Source organism: Crinia signifera, chromosome 6, assembly GCF_055691185.1.
Source record: "Crinia signifera chromosome 6, ASM5569118v1, whole genome shotgun sequence".
In the NCBI taxonomy this organism is placed as follows: Eukaryota; Metazoa; Chordata; class Amphibia; order Anura; family Myobatrachidae; genus Crinia; species Crinia signifera.
Window position 1 is genome coordinate 62,996,877 of NC_139222.1, and position 13,436 is coordinate 63,010,312.

Consider the following 13,436-nt stretch of genomic DNA (forward strand, 5'->3'; position numbering starts at 1 on the left):
CAGCTGATTGGCTGTTTAGCCTAAAGTGCTTTACACACCTCCCTGATGGTACCACTGGCAAAGACTCCACCTCAGCTCATTGGGTAATGAAAAATTTAGAACAATTGATGGATGAAAGCAGGCAGGCCGGCCATTTTGGGACGCTCATTGGACTTGTTTAATGCAATGCACCTTTGTATATTCACATGCATTCGCTTCATGCTGTAACCACTGTGCATAAAAATTTGGAAACATGGCATACAGTGTATCATTTGGTGTCTAAGTCATGTTTCCCATATTTTCCCTTCCCAGATACAAGCCCGTTTGAGTGTTTTTTGGCACTTTTTAGCTAAAATCATCCTACAGGGCCTAACTGCATATGCTAAAGCCTGCCTATTTTGAATGGTGTAGTTGCCCCTGCAACCTCCAAAAATATCAGGATTTACTTCCCCAATAACCTGCTAACTCACCCCTGAAATACATACTTATTCACCCTATTTTGTTCATTGGACTCATTTCTCATTTGAAATGCCCATTTTTGAGGGGAAGGAAATGTGCGTCTTTAAAAGGTGATTTCTACGATACCCCACTTTTGCGCGTCGGACCTCAACTTTTCCCGTAAACGCAGAAAAACCGCAATTTTCAGGAGAAACGAGACAGACATCCCCTCCCTCTGCCACCCACCCGCCCAACTGACAGCCAGCCATTAGACATGCACAGATAGCTCTGAGGGTCTGTCTGTGATGTCATAAAGGGCCTGCTGATCAATGGGCAGCTTTCTGATTGGCTGCTGTATTTGATTGACAGATGGAAGCTGGCAGCTGATTGGCTGTCTAGCCTAAAGTGCTTTACACACCTCCCTGATGGTACCACTGGCTAAGACTCCACCTCAGCTCATTGGGTAATGAAAAATTTAGAACAATTGATGGATGAAAGCAGGCAGGCCGGCCATTTTGGGACGCTCATTGGACTTGTTTAATGCAATGCACCTTTGTATTTTCACATGTATTCGCTTCATGCTGTAACCACTGTGCATAAAAATTTGGAAACATGGCATACAGTGTATCATTTGGTGTCTAAGTCATGTTTCCCATATTTTCCCTTCCCAGATACTAGCCCGTTTGAGTGTTTGGGGCACTTTTTATCTAAAATCATCCTACAGGGCCTAACTGCATATGCTAAAGCCTGCCTATTTTGAATGGTGTAGTTGCCCCTGCAACCTCCAAATATATCAGTATTTACTTCCCCAATAACCTGCTAACTCACCCCTGAAATACAGACTTATTCACCCTATTTTGTTAATTGGACTCATTTCTTATTTGAATTGCCCATTTTTGGGGGGCCAGAAATGTGCGTCTTTAAAAGTTGATTTCTACGATACCCCAGTTTTGCGCGTCGGACCTCAACTTTTCCCGTAATTGCAGAAAAACCGCAATTTTCAGGAGAAACGAGACAGACATCCCCTCCCTCTGCCACCCACCCGCCCAACTGACAGCCAGCCATTAGACATGCACAGATAGTTCTGAGGGTCTGTCTGTGATGTCATAAAGGGCCTGCTGATCAATGGGCAGCTTTCTGATTGGCTGCTGTATTTGATTAACAGATGGAAGCTGGCAGCTGATTGGCTGTCTAGCCTAAAGTGCTTTACACACCTCCCTGATGGTACCACTGGCTTAGACTCCACCTCAGCTCATTGGGTAATGAAAAATTCAGAACAATTGATGGATGAAAGCAGGCAGGCCGGCCATTTTGGGACGCTCATTGGACTTGTTTAATGCAATGCACCTTTGCATTTTCACATGCATTCGCTTCATGCTGTAACCACTGTGCATAAAAATTTGGAAACATGGCATACAGTGTATTATTTGGTGTCTAAGTCATATTTCCCATATTTTCACTTCCCAGATACAAGCCCGTTTGAGTGTTTGGGGCACTTTTTAGCTAAAATCATCCTACAGGGCCTAACTGCATATGCTAAAGCCTGCCTATTTTGAATGGTGTAGTTGCCCCTGCAACCTCCAAAAATATCAGGATTTACTTCCCCAATAACCTGCTAACTCACCCCTGAAATACATACTTATTCACCCTATTTTGTTAATTGGACTGATTTCTCATTTGAAATGCCCATTTTTGGGGGGCCAGAAATGTGCGTCTTTAAAAGGTGATTTCTACGATACCCCACTTTTGCGCGTCGGACCTCAACTTTTCCCGTAATTGCAGAAAAACCGCAATTTTCAGGAGAAACGAGACAGACATCCCCTCCCTCTGCCACCCACCCGCCCAACTGAAAGCCAGCCATTAGACATGCACAGATAGTTCTGAGGGTCTGTCTGTGATGTCATAAAGGGCCTGCTGATCAATGGGCAGCTTTCTGATTGGCTACTGTATTTGATTGACAGATGGAAGCTGGCAGCTGATTGGCTGTTTAGCCTAAAGTGCTTTACACACCTCCCTGAAGGTACCACTGGCTAAGACTCCACCTCAGCTCATTGGGTAATGAAAAATTTTGAACAATTGATGGATGAAAGCAGGCAGGCCGGCCATTTTGGGACGCTCAGTGGACTTGTTTAATGCAATGCACCTTTGTATATTCACATGCATTTGCTTCATGCTGTAACCACTGTGCATAAAAATTTGGAAACATGGCATACAGTGTATCATTTGGTGTCTAAGTCATGTTTCCCTTATTTTCCCTTCCCAGATACAAGCCTGTTTGAGTGTTTGGGGCACTTTTTAGCTAAAATCATCCTACAGGGCCTAACTGCATATGCTAAAGCCTGCCTATTTTGAAGGGTGTAGTTGCCCCTGCAACCTCCAAAAATATCAGGATTTACTTCCCCAATAACCTGCTAACTCACCCCTGAAATACATACTTATTCACCCTATTTTGTTAATTGGACTCATTTCTCATTTGAAATGCCCATTTTTGGGGGGAAAGAAATGTGCGTCTTTAAAAGGTGATTTCTACGATACCCCACTTTTGCGCGTCGGACCTCAACTTTTCCCGTAAACGCAGAAAACCCGCAGTTTTCAGGAGAAACGAGACAGACATCCCCTCCCTCTGCCACCCACCCGCCCAACTGAAAGCCAGCCATTAGACATGCACAGATAGTTCTGAGGGTCTGTCTGTGATGTCATAAAGGGCCTGCTGATCAATGGGCAGCTTTCTGATTGGCTACTGTATTTGATTGACAGATGGAAGCTGGCAGCTGATTGGCTGTTTAGCCTAAAGTGCGTTACACACCTCCCTGATGGTACCACTGGCTAAGACTTCATCTCAGCTCATTGGGTAATGAAAAATTTAGAACAATTGATGGATAAAAGCAGGCAGGCCGGCCATTTTGGGACCCTCATTGGACTTGTTTAATGCAATGCACCTTTGCATTTTCACATGCATTCGCTTCATGCTGTAACCACTGTGCATAAAAATTTGGAAACATGGGATACAGTGTATTATTTGGTGTCTAAGTCATATTTCCCATATTTTCCCTTCCCAGATACAAGCCCGTTTGAGTGTTTGGGGCACTTTTTAGCTAAAATAATCCTACAGGGCCTAACTGCATATGCTAAAGCCTGCCTATTTTGAATGGTGTAGTTGCCCCTGCAACCTCCAAAAATATCAGGATTTACTTCCCCAATAACCTGCTAACTCACCCCTGAAATACATACTTATTCACCCTATTTTGTTAATTGGACTGATTTCTCATTTGAAATGCCCATTTTAGGGGGGCCAGAAATGTGCGTCTTTAAAAGGTGATTTCTACGAACCCCACTTTTGCGCGTCGGACCTCAACTTTTCCCGTAATTGCAGAAAAACCGCAATTTTCAGGAGAAACGAGACAGACAACCCCTCCCTCTGCCACCCACCCGCCCAACTGAAAGCCAGCCAATAGACATGCACAGATAGTTCTGAGGGTCTGTCTGTGATGTCATAAAGGGCCTGCTGATCAATGGGCAGCTTTCTGATTGGCTACTGTATTTGATTGACAGATGGAAGCTGGCAGCTGATTGGCTGTTTAGCCTAAAGTGCTTTACACACCTCCCTGAAGGTACCACTGGCTAAGACTCCACCTCAGCTCATTGGGTAATGAAAAATTTTGAACAATTGATGGATGAAAGCAGGCAGGCTGGCCATTTTGGGACGCTCAGTGGACTTGTTTAATGCAATGCACCTTTGTATATTCACATGCATTCGCTTCATGCTGTAACCACTGTGCATAAAAATTTGGAAACATGGCATACAGTGTATCATTTGGTGTCTAAGTAATATTTCCCTTATTTTCCCTTCCCAGATACAAGCCCGTTTGAGTGTTTGGGGCACTTTTAGCTAAAATCATCCTACAGGGCCTAACTGCATATGCTAAAGCCTGCCTATTTTGAAGGGTGTAGTTGCCCCTGCAACCTCCAAAAATATCAGTATTTACTTCCCCAATAATCTGCTAACTCACCCCTGAAATACATACTTATTCACCCTCTTTTGTTAATTGGACTCATTTCTCATTTGAAATGCCCATTTTATGGGGGAAAGAAATGTGCGTCTTTAAAAGGTGATTTCTACGATACCCCACTTTTGCGCGTCGGACCTCAACTTTTCCCGTAAACGCAGAAAAACCGCAATTTTCAGGAGAAACGAGACAGACATCCCCTCCCTCTGCCACCCACCCGCCCAACTGACAGCCAGCCATTAGACATGCACAGATAGTTCTGAGGGTCTGTCTGTGATGTCATAAGGGGCCTGCTGATCAATGGGCAGCTTTCTGATTGGCTGCTGTATTTGATTGACAGATGGAAGCTGGCAGCTGATTGGCTGTCTAGCCTAAAGTGCTTTACACACCTCCCTGATGGTACCACTGGCTAAGACTCCACCTCACCTCATTGGGTAATGAAAAATTTAGAACAATTGATGGATGAAAGCAGGCAGGCCGGCCATTTTGGGACGCTCATTGGACTTGTTTATTGCAATGCACCTTTGTATTTTCACATGTATTCGCTTCATGCTGTAACCACTGTGCATAAAAATTTGGAAACATGGCATACAGTGTATCATTTGGTGTCTAAGTCATGTTTCCCATATTTTCCCTTCCCAGATACTAGCCCGTTTGAGTGTTTGGGGCACTTTTTATCTAAAATCATCCTACAGGGCCTAACTGCATATGCTAAAGCCTGCCTATTTTGAATGGTGTAGTTGCCCCTGCAACCTCCAAAAATATCAGTATTTACTTCCCCAATAACCTGCCTACTCACCCCGGAAATACATACTTATTCACCCTATTTTGTTAATTGGACTCATTTCTCATTTGAATTGCCCATTTTTGGGGGGCCAGAAATGTGCGTCTTTAAAAGTTGATTTCTACGATACCCCAGTTTTGCGCGTCGGACCTCAACTTTTCCCGTAATTGCAGAAAAACCGCAATTTTCAGGAGAAACGAGACAGACATCCCCTCCCTCTGCCACCCACCCGCCCAACTGAAAGCCAGCCATTAGACATGCACAGATAGTTCTGAGGGTCTGTCTGTGATGTCATAAAGGGCCTGCTGATCAATGGGCAGCTTTCTGATTGGCTACTGTGTTTGATTGACAGATGGAAGCTGGCAGCTGATTGGCTGTTTAGCCTAAAGTGCTTTACACACCTCCCTGATGGTACCACTGGCTAAGACTCCACCTCAGCTCATTGGGTAATGAAAAATTTAGAACAATTGATGGATGAAAGCAGGCAGGCCGGCCATTTTGGGACGCTCATTGGACTTGTTTAATGCAATGCACCTTTGTATTTTCACATGTATTCGCTTCATGCTGTAACCACTGTGCATAAAAATTTGGAAACATGGCATACAGTGTATCATTTGGTGTCTAAGTCATGTTTCCCATATTTTCCCTTCCCAGATACTAGCCCGTTTGAGTGTTTGGGGGACTTTTTATCTAAAATCATCCTACAGGGCCTAACTGCATATGCTAAAGCCTGCCTATTTTGAATGGTGTAGTTGCCCCTGCAACCTCCAAAAATATCAGTATTTACTTCCCCAATAACCTGCTAACTCACCCCGGAAATACATACTTATTCACCCTATTTTGTTAATTGGACTCATTTCTCATTTGAATTGCCCATTTTTGGGGGGCCAGAAATGTGCGTCTTTAAAAGTTGATTTCTACGATACCCCAGTTTTGCGCGTCGGACCTCAACTTTTTCCGTAATTGCAGAAAAACCGCAATTTTCAGGAGAAACGAGACAGACATCCCCTCCCTCTGCCACCCACCCGCCCAACTGAAAGCCAGCCATTAGACATGCACAGATAGTTCTGAGGGTCTGTCTGTGATGTCATAAAGGGCCTGCTGATCAATGGGCAGCTTTCTGATTGGCTACTGTATTTGATTGACAGATGGAAGCTGGCAGCTGATTGGCTGTTTAGCCTAAAGTGCGTTACACACCTCCCTGATGGTACCACTGGCTAAGACTTCATCTCAGCTCATTGGGTAATGAAAAATTTAGAACAATTGATGGATAAAAGCAGGCAGGCCGGCCATTTTGGGACCCTCATTGGACTTGTTTAATGCAATGCACCTTTGCATTTTCACATGCATTCGCTTCATGCTGTAACCACTGTGCATAAAAATTTGGAAACATGGGATACAGTGTATTATTTGGTGTCTAAGTCATATTTCCCATATTTTCCCTTCCCAGATACAAGCCCGTTTGAGTGTTTGGGGCACTTTTTAGCTAAAATAATCCTACAGGGCCTAACTGCATATGCTAAAGCCTGCCTATTTTGAATGGTGTAGTTGCCCCTGCAACCTCCAAAAATATCAGGATTTACTTCCCCAATAACCTGCTAACTCACCCCTGAAATACATACTTATTCACCCTATTTTGTTAATTGGACTGATTTCTCATTTGAAATGCCCATTTTAGGGGGGCCAGAAATGTGCGTCTTTAAAAGGTGATTTCTACGATACCCCACTTTTGCGCGTCGGACCTCAACTTTTCCCGTAATTGCAGAAAAACCGCAATTTTCAGGAGAAACGAGACAGACAACCCCTCCCTCTGCCACCCACCCGCCCAACTGAAAGCCAGCCATTAGACATGCACAGATAGTTCTGAGGGTCTGTCTGTGATGTCATAAAGGGCCTGCTGATCAATGGGCAGCTTTCTGATTGGCTACTGTATTTGATTGACAGATGGAAGCTGGCAGCTGATTGGCTGTTTAGCCTAAAGTGCTTTACACACCTCCCTGAAGGTACCACTGGCTAAGACTCCACCTCAGCTCATTGGGTAATGAAAAACTTTGAACAATTGATGGATGAAAGCAGGCAGGCTGGCCATTTTGGGACGCTCAGTGGACTTGTTTAATGCAATGCACCTTTGTATATTCACATGCATTCGCTTCATGCTGTAACCACTGTGCATAAAAATTTGGAAACATGGCATACAGTGTATCATTTGGTGTCTAAGTAATGTTTCCCTTATTTTCCCTTCCCAGATACAAGCCCGTTTGAGTGTTTGGGGCACTTTTTAGCTAAAATCATCCTACAGGGCCTAACTGCATATGCTAAAGCCTGCCTATTTTGAAGGGTGTAGTTGCCCCTGCAACCTCCAAAAATATCAGTATTTACTTCCCCAATAACCTGCTAACTCACCCCTATAATACATACTTATTCACCCTCTTTTGTTAATTGGACTCATTTCTCATTTGAAATGCCCATTTTTTGGGGGAAAGAAATGTGCGTCTTTAAAAGGTGATTTCTACGATACCCCACTTTTGCGCGTCGGACCTCAACTTTTCCCGTAAACGCAGAAAAACCGCAATTTTCAGGAGAAACGAGACAGACATCCCCTCCCTCTGCCACCCACCCGCCCAACTGACAGCCAGCCATTAGACATGCACAGATAGTTCTGAGGGTCTGTCTGTGATGTCATAAGGGGCCTGCTGATCAATGGGCAGCTTTCTGATTGGCTGCTGTATTTGATTGACAGATGGAAGCTGGCAGCTGATTGGCTGTCTAGCCTAAAGTGCTTTACACACCTCCCTGATGGTACCACTGGCTAAGACTCCACCTCAGCTCATTGGGTAATGAAAAATTTAGAACAATTGATGGATGAAAGCAGGCAGGCCGGCCATTTTGGGACGCTCATTGGACTTGTTTAATGCAATGCACCTTTGTATTTTCACATGTATTCGCTTCATGCTGTAACCACTGTGCATAAAAATTTGGAAACATGGCATACAGTGTATCATTTGGTGTCTAAGTCATGTTTCCCATATTTTCCCTTCCCAGATACTAGCCCGTTTGAGTGTTTGGGGCACTTTTTATCTAAAATCATCCTACAGGGCCTAACTGCATATGCTAAAGCCTGCCTATTTTGAATGGTGTAGTTGCCCCTGCAACCTCCAAAAATATCAGTATTTACTTCCCCAATAACCTGCCTACTCACCCCGGAAATACATACTTATTCACCCTATTTTGTTAATTGGACTCATTTCTCATTTGAATTGCCCATTTTTGGGGGGCCAGAAATGTGCGTCTTTAAAAGTTGATTTCTACGATACCCCAGTTTTGCGCGTCGGACCTCAACTTTTCCCGTAATTGCAAAAAAACCGCAATTTTCAGGAGAAACGAGACAGACATCCCCTCCCTCTGCCACCCACCCGCCCAACTGAAAGCCAGCCATTAGACATGCACAGATAGTTCTGAGGGTCTGTCTGTGATGTCATAAAGGGCCTGCTGATCAATGGGCAGCTTTCTGATTGGCTACTGTGTTTGATTGACAGATGGAAGCTGGCAGCTGATTGGCTGTTTAGCCTAAAGTGCTTTACACACCTCCCTGATGGTACCACTGGCTAAGACTCCACCTCAGCTCATTGGGTAATGAAAAATTTAGAACAATTGATGTATGAAAGCAGGCAGGCCGGCCATTTTGGGACGCTCATTGGACTTGTTTAATGCAATGCACCTTTGTATTTTCACATGTATTCGCTTCATGCTGTAACCACTGTGCATAAAAATTTGGAAACATGGCATACAGTGTATCATTTGGTGTCTAAGTCATGTTTCCCATATTTTCCCTTCCCAGATACTAGCCCGTTTGAGTGTTTGGGGCACTTTTTATCTAAAATCATCCTACAGGGCCTAACTGCATATGCTAAAGCCTGCCTATTTTGAATGGTGTAGTTGCCCCTGCAACCTCCAAAAATATCAGTATTTACTTCCCCAATAACCTGCCTACTCACCCCGGAAATACATACTTATTCACCCTATTTTGTTAATTGGACTCATTTCTCATTTGAATTGCCCATTTTTGGGGGGCCAGAAATGTGCGTCTTTAAAAGTTGATTTCTACGATACCCCAGTTTTGCGCGTCGGACCTCAACTTTTCCCGTAATTGCAGAAAAACCGCAATTTTCAGGAGAAACGAGACAGACATCCCCTCCCTCTGCCACCCACCCGCCCAACTGAAAGCCAGCCATTAGACATGCACAGATAGTTCTGAGGGTCTGTCTGTGATGTCATAAAGGGCCTGCTGATCAATGGGCAGCTTTCTGATTGGCTACTGTATTTGATTGACAGATGGAAGCTGGCAGCTGATTGGCTGTTTAGCCTAAAGTGCGTTACACACCTCCCTGATGGTACCACTGGCTAAGACTTCATCTCAGCTCATTGGGTAATGAAAAATTTAGAACAATTGATGGATAAAAGCAGGCAGGCCGGCCATTTTGGGACCCTCATTGGACTTGTTTAATGCAATGCACCTTTGCATTTTCACATGCATTCGCTTCATGCTGTAACCACTGTGCATAAAAATTTGGAAACATGGGATACAGTGTATTATTTGGTGTCTAAGTCATATTTCCCATATTTTCCCTTCCCAGATACAAGCCCGTTTGAGTGTTTGGGGCACTTTTTAGCTAAAATAATCCTACAGGGCCTAACTGCATATGCTAAAGCCTGCCTATTTTGAATGGTGTAGTTGCCCCTGCAACCTCCAAAAATATCAGGATTTACTTCCCCAATAACCTGCTAACTCACCCCTGAAATACATACTTATTCACCCTATTTTGTTAATTGGACTGATTTCTCATTTGAAATGCCCATTTTAGGGGGGCCAGAAATGTGCGTCTTTAAAAGGTGATTTCTACGATACCCCACTTTTGCGCGTCGGACCTCAACTTTTCCCGTAATTGCAGAAAAACCGCAATTTTCAGGAGAAACGAGACAGACAACCCCTCCCTCTGCCACCCACCCGCCCAACTGAAAGCCAGCCATTAGACATGCACAGATAGTTCTGAGGGTCTGTCTGTGATGTCATAAAGGGCCTGCTGATCAATGGGCAGCTTTCTGATTGGCTACTGTATTTGATTGACAGATGGAAGCTGGCAGCTGATTGGCTGTTTAGCCTAAAGTGCTTTACACACCTCCCTGAAGGTACCACTGGCTAAGACTCCACCTCAGCTCATTGGGTAATGAAAAATTTTGAACAATTGATGGATGAAAGCAGGCAGGCTGGCCATTTTGGGACGCTCAGTGGACTTGTTTAATGCAATGCACCTTTGTATATTCACATGCATTCGCTTCATGCTGTAACCACTGTGCATAAAAATTTGGAAACATGGCATACAGTGTATCATTTGGTGTCTAAGTAATGTTTCCCTTATTTTCCCTTCCCAGATACAAGCCCGTTTGAGTGTTTGGGGCACTTTTTAGCTAAAATCATCCTACAGGGCCTAACTGCATATGCTAAAGCCTGCCTATTTTGAAGGGTGTAGTTGCCCCTGCAACCTCCAAAAATATCAGTATTTACTTCCCCAATAACCTGCTAACTCACCCCTGAAATACATACTTATTCACCCTCTTTTGTTAATTGGACTCATTTCTCATTTGAAATGCCCATTTTTGGGGGGAAAGAAATGTGCGTCTTTAAAAGGTGATTTCTACGATACCCCACTTTTGCGCGTCGGACCTCAACTTTTCCCGTAAACGCAGAAAAACCGCAATTTTCAGGAGAAACGAGACAGACATCCCCTCCCTCTGCCACCCACCCGCCCAACTGACAGCCAGCCATTAGACATGCACAGATAGTTCTGAGGGTCTGTCTGTGATGTCATAAGGGGCCTGCTGATCAATGGGCAGCTTTCTGATTGGCTGCTGTATTTGATTGACAGATGGAAGCTGGCAGCTGATTGGCTGTCTAGCCTAAAGTGCTTTACACACCTCCCTGATGGTACCACTGGCTAAGACTCCACCTCAGCTCATTGGGTAATGAAAAATTTAGAACAATTGATGGATGAAAGCAGGCAGGCCGGCCATTTTGGGACGCTCATTGGACTTGTTTAATGCAATGCACCTTTGTATTTTCACATGTATTCGCTTCATGCTGTAACCACTGTGCATAAAAATTTGGAAACATGGCATACAGTGTATCATTTGGTGTCTAAGTCATGTTTCCCATATTTTCCCTTCCCAGATACTAGCCCGTTTGAGTGTTTGGGGCACTTTTTATCTAAAATCATCCTACAGGGCCTAACTGCATATGCTAAAGCCTGCCTATTTTGAATGGTGTAGTTGCCCCTGCAACCTCCAAAAATATCAGTATTTACTTCCCCAATAACCTGCCTACTCACCCCGGAAATACATACTTATTCACCCTATTTTGTTAATTGGACTCATTTCTCATTTGAATTGCCCATTTTTGGGGGGCCAGAAATGTGCGTCTTTAAAAGTTGATTTCTACGATACCCCAGTTTTGCGCGTCGGACCTCAACTTTTCCCGTAATTGCAGAAAAACCGCAATTTTCAGGAGAAACGAGACAGACATCCCCTCCCTCTGCCACCCACCCGCCCAACTGAAAGCCAGCCATTAGACATGCACAGATAGTTCTGAGGGTCTGTCTGTGATGTCATAAAGGGCCTGCTGATCAATGGGCAGCTTTCTGATTGGCTACTGTGTTTGATTGACAGATGGAAGCTGGCAGCTGATTGGCTGTTTAGCCTAAAGTGCTTTACACACCTCCCTGATGGTACCACTGGCTAAGACTCCACCTCAGCTCATTGGGTAATGAAAAATTTAGAACAATTGATGGATGAAAGCAGGCAGGCCGGCCATTTTGGGACGCTCATTGGACTTGTTTAATGCAATGCACCTTTGTATTTTCACATGTATTCGCTTCATGCTGTAACCACTGTGCATAAAAATTTGGAAACATGGCATACAGTGTATCATTTGGTGTCTAAGTCATGTTTCCCATATTTTCCCTTCCCAGATACTAGCCCGTTTGAGTGTTTGGGGGACTTTTTATCTAAAATCATCCTACAGGGCCTAACTGCATATGCTAAAGCCTGCCTATTTTGAATGGTGTAGTTGCCCCTGCAACCTCCAAAAATATCAGTATTTACTTCCCCAATAACCTGCTAACTCACCCCGGAAATACATACTTATTCACCCTATTTTGTTAATTGGACTCATTTCTCATTTGAATTGCCCATTTTTGGGGGGCCAGAAATGTGCGTCTTTAAAAGTTGATTTCTACGATACCCCAGTTTTGCGCGTCGGACCTCAACTTTTCCCATAATTGCAGAAAAACCGCAATTTTCAGGAGAAACGAGACAGACATCCCCTCCCTCTGCCACCCACCCGCCCAACTGAAAGCCAGCCATTAGACATGCACAGATAGTTCTGAGGGTCTGTCTGTGATGTCATAAAGGGCCTGCTGATCAATGGGCAGCTTTCTGATTGGCTACTGTATTTGATTGACAGATGGAAGCTGGCAGCTGATTGGCTGTTTAGCCTAAAGTGCGTTACACACCTCCCTGATGGTACCACTGGCTAAGACTTCATCTCAGCTCATTGGGTAATGAAAAATTTAGAACAATTGATGGATAAAAGCAGGCAGGCCGGCCATTTTGGGACCCTCATTGGACTTGTTTAATGCAATGCACCTTTGCATTTTCACATGCATTCGCTTCATGCTGTAACCACTGTGCATAAAAATTTGGAAACATGGGATACAGTGTATTATTTGGTGTCTAAGTCATATTTCCCATATTTTCCCTTCCCAGATACAAGCCCGTTTGAGTGTTTGGGGCACTTTTTAGCTAAAATAATCCTACAGGGCCTAACTGCATATGCTAAAGCCTGCCTATTTTGAATGGTGTAGTTGCCCCTGCAACCTCCAAAAATATCAGGATTTACTTCCCCAATAACCTGCTAACTCACCCCTGAAATACATACTTATTCACCCTATTTTGTTAATTGGACTGATTTCTCATTTGAAATGCCCATTTTAGGGGGGCCAGAAATGTGCGTCTTTAAAAGGTGATTTCTACGATACCCCACTTTTGCGCGTCGGACCTCAACTTTTCCCGTAATTGCAGAAAAACCGCAATTTTCAGGAGAAACGAGACAGACAACCCCTCCCTCTGCCACCCACCCGCCCAACTGAAAGCCAGCCATTAGACATGCACAGATA